Here is an 8,558-nt window from a genome sequence, read left to right as displayed (position 1 = left end):
GGTGATGGTGGTGATGGTGGTGGTGGTGGTATGGGTTTGGGTTTTGCTTTTTCCTTTTGAACTCTGTTTAAACAGCTTAGCAGTTTGGATCCTAGTTTGTAAGTGCTTAGTAGTTTGTTAGGATTCAGTGTGGCTAGCTATCATATATCATGTATTGTTATATATCAAGTATATATCATATCTCATATGTCACTGTTGGTAACTTTGTTCAGGGTCTGTCTTTTCTCTTACTCTTTTTCTCTTTCTATTTTCTCATCCACCAGCTTTCTCCTGATGGTGGTCTTCTGTCTTCCTGGGTCCTGAACTGACCCAAAGAAGTGTTATCTAAAGTTTCTAAACTTCTTTTTCTGATGCCTGGTGCTATTTCCCAAGAAGAAAGATCTCAGTCTCTTTAAAGATGTTTTTGGAGTGATTGTATCTCCATTTTTACTGATGGCCACAGGAGATTTTTTTTCCAGCTAACCAACTTTCCCACAGGTTTTTCCTGTTCTTTCTGTAACAAAAGCCTCTCCATTCGATCGGAAGCATCCATGCTCATTGGGGCAACTCTCTTTGTGGAGATTCCCAAGTGGGGTATGCCCTGGCTCATCACAGGAGGGTACATTATGGAATACGTACATTCTGATAGGTAAAAGAAGAAATGGCAGGCAAACCAGCAAAGGGATGGGTCTTGACCCTTTCTGACTTCGCTGACGAGCTGGTTGATTTTGCAAATGTGTAACAGATACGTCATCTGCACAGGTGTACACCACAGTTATCCCACTCTCCCTTCATTTTGCCTTAAAAAACTCGACTCTCCTGGCTAACATACATGCCTTAGCATTGCACTCTGCAAGTCTGAAAATATCACTTTGAAAATGTAAAGAACAGACTTGGGAAAAATTAGGATGTCTTGGCCCAGTGAGATGGTGCCACAGGCAAAGGCATTTGCATCCATGCCTGGCAACCTGAGTTTGATTCCTGGGGCTCATTTGGTGGAAGAAGATGCTTCCTGCAAATTGCCTTCTGACCTCTACCGGCATATTGTGGCATAGACACACACATTGAAAGATAGATGATAGATAGATAGATAGATAGATAGATAGATAGATAGATAGATAGATAGATAGGCGGGCAGACAGATAAGACAGACAGACAACAGATAAACAGTCTACAGATAGGTAGATAGAATAAAAATAGGATATCTTTCTGTTCAAATGTCCTTCTGAAATGTTGGTTTTAAATGGAGTTGGCTTGGGGTGAGAGTATTCATTACTTACATAACCTACTGTCAAGTTCTGCTATATGAACTCAGACTGTACCTTGGCTCATGACAGCCTTAAAAATTCAAATATTGCCATAAGTTGTCACTAAGAATATCTTTCCTTTTCTGATTGCCCTATCCAATCTCACATGACTGTTGGGATTCCGGAGCCACTAAGTATATGAAATCATTTCCTTATCTCAAACCTCTTGCCTGGTCTTCACTGCTAACAGAGAAAATGTTGGAAATCAAAACCCCCAAGGTTATCATGTGGGAAGAAAACTAGTTCAAAGGAAAAACAAAACCATAGAACACAGAGTTTCTCCCTGGTGCCGACTGTGAGTGAAACAGACACGAGACAGTTATTCATAAATCTGAGGTAACAGCCTTTTAAATTTTATTTAAAGAAATGCTATAGTAGCTGAAACTGGAGCATACTAGTATTTCTATAAACATGTCATTTTTCCTCAGATTCAGACACATAGACTTATTATTATAAAATTCTTCAGAATTCACAAACTTTTCCATGCTACAATAGCATACATTTCACCATTTATTTTGAAAAAAAAAAAAGGACATTTAGAAAAGTTTGTGAATTTTTCTAGTAAGTAAACCAATAATTAGGTCTAGACACATGAAAATGATCTCGTGTCTCTCCTTAGCCCCACCTCCAAACACCACAGCAAAAACTGTCTTCATGATTTTTAAATTTACATTGGAATTTTATTCGAAGAGAAATAAGGAGAAATAGTGGGGAGTGGAGATTACTCCCCTGTTCTTGGAACTAAACAGTCTTATTGAACACACACTTCTGGGGTGGCCAGGGCAGGCAGCCGACAGTAGGAGTGTGTGGAGGAATGGCACACACACACACACACACACACACACACACACACACCACATGAAATTCACCATACAAAGTTTATTGGTCTCCATTTTGTACTTTGTAAATGTTTTCTGAAAGTAAGAGCTCCCTTTTCATCTAAGTGTTTTAAAATGTGCATCCTCACACATAGCAACTGTACCTGTCTCTTTAGCTTGGGGCCTATTTGAAATGGTAGGTTCTTTACAATAAACCCATAGTCCACCAAGTGTGCCTCCTCCTCGGGGCACCAAGATCTGAAGCTTAGTCATTAGTCCTTTGTAGATTAGTAGCATTGTGAGTCACAGAACAGTTCTGTCTAATATGACAGGCCTCTGAGACCCACAGAAAGGGGTAGGGTGGGTGCACTGGGGTCGGTGGATTTTTCTGCCAATAGTGGTTATAGGTCTTCCTCTACAGAGAGAACATCGAGTTCCATCCAGGAAGGCTGGGAAGAAAGTGGTATGGAAAAGGCTTGGTGCTCTCTGGGACTCTAAAGCCTAGGATTACAGAAATGTCTGGTGTCTGGGGACAAGACAGTGGCAGTCCCCTCGGTTCTCTTCAGTTCTCCCACCCAGCCCCTCCAGGGAACAGACTGTGAAGCCAGGGCGACTCAAATTCTTGTCTCTGATCCCACCCGGGTTTCTTTCCCTTCCTCTCCTATTTAACCATCTTGAAAATGAGGTTAGTCCTCTGTGATTGTCATTTTGTTCCAAATTCTTGGAATATTTTATGATTTCCAAAGGTTTCCTTACTGATTTAGGACAGGAAAAATATGAATGGGCAAAACTCGAGTCTTAATAAAAAAAAAAAAAAAAAAAAAAAAAAAACAGCATCCCAATTTGGTTAAGGGACGGCTGTAGGGGGAGGGGATAAGAAACGACTTCTGGAGAGTTTTGTTTTGTTAACTGACCTAAACATAATCGTATTCACCACTAAAACTTGAGAAAATGCCACCGAATAAAGGGTATAAAAATAAAGATTACCATGAAATGGTTCTACCCAAAGACAATCTCTTTTATGTTTTAGAATCTCTTTAAACTTTTCCATACATATTCCCATTCAAACACACAATCAACCCCTCTAAGGGAACCAGAGCATACTATTTTTTTTTTCTGCCCTCTATTGTGAAATCTACCTACCTTTTTCACTCATTATAATAGTGAGTCACCTTTTCATGCCAGTGTATATAGCTCCTTTTTAACCGCTGTGTCATATTCTATTACACCAATGGACCTTAACGCATCACCTAATAAGATACATAATTTTCTTCTTATTTTTCAACTATTAGAGCACTATTGAAGGTCATTTCTTCAAATACATACCCACTTCTTTTTTCCTTCTGTAGGTTAAACTGTTTGAATATTTTAAATTCCAACGTGTGTTGCTAAATAGCCATGTAGGAAGCTGATCCCAATCAGACTCCCACTAAGACACAAGAATGCCAGTGTCTCCAGCACCAAGGTTTCCTCTACCATTAACAGACAAACAAACAAATCTCCGGTTTCACTTCAGTGAAAGTGACTCCTGCAGCTGAATGTTGCTTTTTGTATTTATTGGCCATTAGCTATGTTTTCTTTTTAAGTTTGCTTTGTTTTTAAAGCCTTCCAGCTGATCAGAATTAGGATCTAAGAGATGGGGGAGTAAAAAATTTTTTAATTAAAAATGTTTTTTTTGTTTATTTTGTCTCCTTTGTCATTTTAATTGAAGCACTGCTAATCACTCTTTTTAAACTTTCAAAAGCACCAAATTTTTAATATCTAAGTAAATTTGGGGAGAAGCACTATCAGAAACTTCTCTCTGGGACAAAACAATGATGTTCATTCCTGCACATGTCCTAATTAAAGGTCTACTGAAACCAAAACAAAAGCCCAAACCCCATACAGAAGGAAAAAAGATACTAAAATCACATTCTAGGGGGTCAGTGTACTCCACAGTCCTTGCCAGGCTGTCTAATTGTCCTTCGGCTGACTTTTAAAAATTAACACCCTAACTCATCAAAACATACATTTTCCCATTGGCTTTTTTAAATTAAAAATAATAATTAAAAATGAGAACCACATGAAGGAAGTCAGGAACAGTTGCTTGACTCACTTGGTAGCATATGCGGCATATGGAGTCAGGGAGGTGGCTTGACTCACTCGGTAGCATATGCGGCATATGGAGTCAGGGAGGTGGCTTGCAGCACACGTCATTCAGGGGATGCTCATCTTTAAGGCTTAGCTTTCTTCCAAACAGTGTAAAATACCCACAGTTCCAAGTATGAAGGGACACAGACAATCTCTTTTGAGAATTCCACAGGACAATACAGCCACCCCAGCTGTTCTTCATAGAGCGACAAGGCTTAAGTCAAGTTGACACAGTTCCCCTGTGTGAAGTATTTTCCATCCTGTTTCAGAACCTTCATTGACAGGTCGAGAATCAGTCTGAGGAACTCCCATGTGGCATTCTCTTCTGGAGATGTAGAGATAGGGACAGCTGTCAAATCATTAATCACATAATCCAATTCTCTCCCTTCTCTGGTATATCTCTTCAGTACTGGGATACAGTCTTCTATAAGAAACTGATAGCAGTCTCCTTTAAGATTGTCTAAGACATCTCTACATGTTCTCCGGATGTATTTCTTACATCCATCAATTACCATTTGGTCAATCTCTACCATAGTGACCATCTTTGGTTTCAGTTTGACAATTTCACATAATATGCCTCCATCGCCACCTCCCACAATCAGTACATCTTTGCCAGAGTAGTCTTCTTTACCACTGCCCATGATGGCCCGGGTATACGCCAAGTCACTCTCTGCCAAATTAACATCCCCACTGAGGAGGAGAATATTCCCAAACTGTTTTGAGTGTAGAATTTTAATGTTCTGACAAGGTGAATCTTCATCATACACCACTTCATCTATGTCATACTCAACCAGGCGTCCATCAGCAGTAGGCCAGTATCTGTCAATGGCCCCTCCTCGAACTATGGGTGGTAATCGCTTCACCTGCCCAGTACTGTCTTGACTCAGTTCTTTCATTTTTTCTCCTATTTTGTTCAAAAGGCTGTCGGTTTCTTGTTTGCCTTGCACATCACTGCCATAGCTATGAAGGTCCAGCAACACCAATCCATGTGGATAAATTCTCAAATTGGCAAAGCTGCCATTCTTGTTAGTGTAAGTTGCTAAATATCCATGGTCCTGCCAGGTATGCACTGACTCTGTCATCCTCTGCACCTGAAAAATGAACTGAAGGCCTTTCCAAATGGCCTCACCATCAGCTTTAGCGCCGAGCGTGAAGTCGAGCATCTGTTTTATTTATTTTTATTAGTCATTTTATTTGTTTGCATTTCAAAGGATATCCCCCTTCCTGGTTATCCCTCCACAACCTCCCATCCCATACCCGTCTTCCCCTTCCCCCTTTCCCCTTCCCCTTTGCCTCTGTGAGGGTGTTCCCCCATCCACTCACCCACTCCCGCCTCACTACTCTAGCATTCACCTATGCTGGGGCATCAAGCCTCCCCTGGACCAAGGGCCTCCCTTCCCATTGATGTCAGATAAGGCCATCCTCTGCTACATATAAATATTTTTTTATTTTTGTGTATGTACACGTTTGGTTGTCTGTATATGCACCATGTAAATGCATGTTGGTGCCCACAGAGGACAGAAGAAGAATGTCAGAAGCCATGGAGCTGGAGTTACAGCTGATTTATACCGGGTATGTGAGTCCACACACACACACACACACACACACACACACACACAGTATGGGTGCTGGGAACCAAACCCGGGTGCCCTGCAAGCACAGTGAGAGCAGTTAGCATTCTGAAACACTGACCCATTTTTCCAGCCCAGCAACTCTTTTCTTTTAGTTTCTTGCTGGCCTGTGAATTTTTTCCTTATAGTCTTAATAATCTTTATAAGTTGGCCTCTAACTCAGCCTCTGTTAAACTTAAGTTCTGCAAAGGCCCAAATCAGCGCCCTCCTTATAATACAGGCAGCCCAGTGGTTCTCAACCTTCCTAACCCTTTAACATAGCTCACCATGTTGTGGCGACCCCCAACCATAAAATAATTTCATTGCTCCTTCAGAACTATAATTTTGCTACTGTCATGAATCATACTGTAAATATCTGATAAGCAGGCCGTGTGATACATGACCCCTGTGGACACTGCAATTGATCCATAGGCTGAGAACTGCTCACTACCATGATGTTTAACCTAAGGAAGATACTCAGAACATGTGCAGAATGACTGACCCTGCCATCACACATATTATACTTTCCCAGTGCGTTATGTATCTTTTAAGCCTATTTTTAGCCGGGCATGGTGGCAAACACCTTTAATCCCAGCACTTGGGAGGCAGAGGCAGGCGGATTTCTGAGTTTGAGGCCAGCCTGGTCTACAGAGTGAGTTCCAGGACAGCCAGGGCCATACAGAGAAACCCTGTCTCGAAAAACAAACAAACAAAAAAAAAAAACTATTTTTATGTGAGTGTGCATGATATGGGATGAGGGTGTATGTGGTAGTCAGAGGACAACTTTTGGGAAGCGCCTTTTCCATCCAACTTTACATGGGTCTTGGAGACAGCATCCTTATCTTGCTGAATATAGCCTTATTCTTAAATAGGTACACACACACACACCACACATGGACGGACAGACGTGCACGTGCATGTGTGCATGTGCACATACACATAATGACTCATGCTTGTAATCTCAGTAGTTGGGAGGCTGGAGAAAAAAATTGTTAAAAGTCTGACGCCAGCCTGGGCTACAAAATGAGCTCCAGCTTGACTTAGCCTTCAGAGTGAGACCCTGTCTCAAATATAAAAGCAAACAAGCAACAACAGCATTCCGCCTTACAAAAGATCCTCAATATTACACGTTATCAATACAGTTCTTCTTGCAGATCAGGTCATACACATGAAGATTCTGAAGTTGCAAGAGCTATTCATGGCAATGCCTCCCAGGCCAAGAACTGCTACGACATGCACATCTGACAAAAGTTTTGTCTAATAGAGTTTGTCACACCAGTCTTAACCTATGTCCAGACCCCAGCTGTTACTCCTCTAAAAGCCTGTTCTCAGTGTAGCTCAGTAGTAGAGTGCTTGCCTAACATGCACAAGAACTTAGGTTCAAATCTCAGCTCTACCCCAACAACACCAAAAATCCAAACAGTGGCAGTCATGAACTCTGTATTTTGCTCTTTGTTGACTTTATTCATCTGAGCATACAGTACATGTGTTACTTTTCTACTGCTATAAGAAAACACTGTTACCAAAGCAACTTATAGAGAGAAGAGTCTCTTTGGGTTACATAGACTTGGGGTGTAGCTAAGGGACAGCATCTATAAGACTCTGGTTTCTATCCATAATACCTCAAAAAATTGTTGTTGATGGTAGGTTTTTGTTGTTGCTGGATTTTTGTTTTGTTTTATTTTGTTGTTTTTTGGCACAAGGCCTCACAATGTAGCCCAGGCTAATCTCAAATTAGGGAGCCTGCGCTCCCCTAGTACTAGGTTTTATGCACAAATGTGAAAGGGGGGCAATGTTTACAAATTATAGAGCAATTGCTAACAGTAATGTCAATAATTAGAATCTCTTCTAATCTGAAACTAAAGACAATGAGGGTCAGGAAGTTTTCTTGACCAATCAAATGCAAGCACACATATTTAGCACTTGAGTTCAGCTTACAGGGAGGTGATAGTTGTAATCTGTGGTTCGTTGTTTATACGGATAGAAACCATCACAAATGAAACCTTTTATGGAAGTGGGTAAGGCAGGTGGGAGAAGAAAGACCAAGACAGAAAAGTGAGTCCTTCTAACCTGTTTTCAAGTCTACTCCTAAGACAAAGAGGATCGTTGATTCCTTGGGGACCTGGCTTTATTATTCTCTAAGGTTTTAAACTCATTCAGCACAGCCCCTGGTACTCTCCCCACAGTGACATCACAAATATCTAGTCTAAGGTAGAGTTTCAGATGCATCTTTTTGACTTGAAAACCTGCTGTCCCTGTGTGACAGTTTGGGGCGAGGGGAGCTTTCTACTGCTTCTTTGAATTTTCTTGGCAATCTGTTTGAAAGATCAACTGATTACTGATAAAGGAATTAGTCAGTTCCGTTTGATTGCTAAGTAATATTTCATTGTATGAATATACCACGATTTATTCATCTTTCTCTTAGCAAATATTTGTGTCATTGCCAATTTAGGACAATTAAAAAATAAGGATGCTGGGCCAGGAAGATGTACAGAAAGTGCTTTCTGTACAAGTCTGTTGATAACCCGACTTCAATCCCCACGCAAAGGTTAAAGGTGAGAACCGACTCTGCAAAGTTATCTTCTGACCACATGGGTTCATAGCATCCTTACCTGCTGAATCATCTTGCCAGCTACGCACACAAACACACACATGCACACCTTTTAAAAAAGAACAAGAATGTAGCAAGCAAGATGGTTCAGTAGGCAGGATGC

The 8,558-nt window shown here is 41.0% G+C and overlaps 1 pseudogene; it reads right to left on the bottom strand.

The window, feature by feature from the left end:
* Positions 1–4,276: 4,276 nt before the first annotated feature.
* On the bottom strand, positions 4,277–5,331 carry LOC116097672 (annotated as a pseudogene).
* Between the last annotated feature and the right edge of the window lie 3,227 nt (positions 5,332–8,558).

Source organism: Mastomys coucha, unplaced genomic scaffold (genome assembly GCF_008632895.1).
Source record: "Mastomys coucha isolate ucsf_1 unplaced genomic scaffold, UCSF_Mcou_1 pScaffold2, whole genome shotgun sequence".
Classification (NCBI taxonomy): Eukaryota; Metazoa; Chordata; class Mammalia; order Rodentia; family Muridae; genus Mastomys; species Mastomys coucha.
Note: the sequence above shows the minus strand (reverse complement) of the source record. Positions and strands in the feature narration are given on the sequence as shown.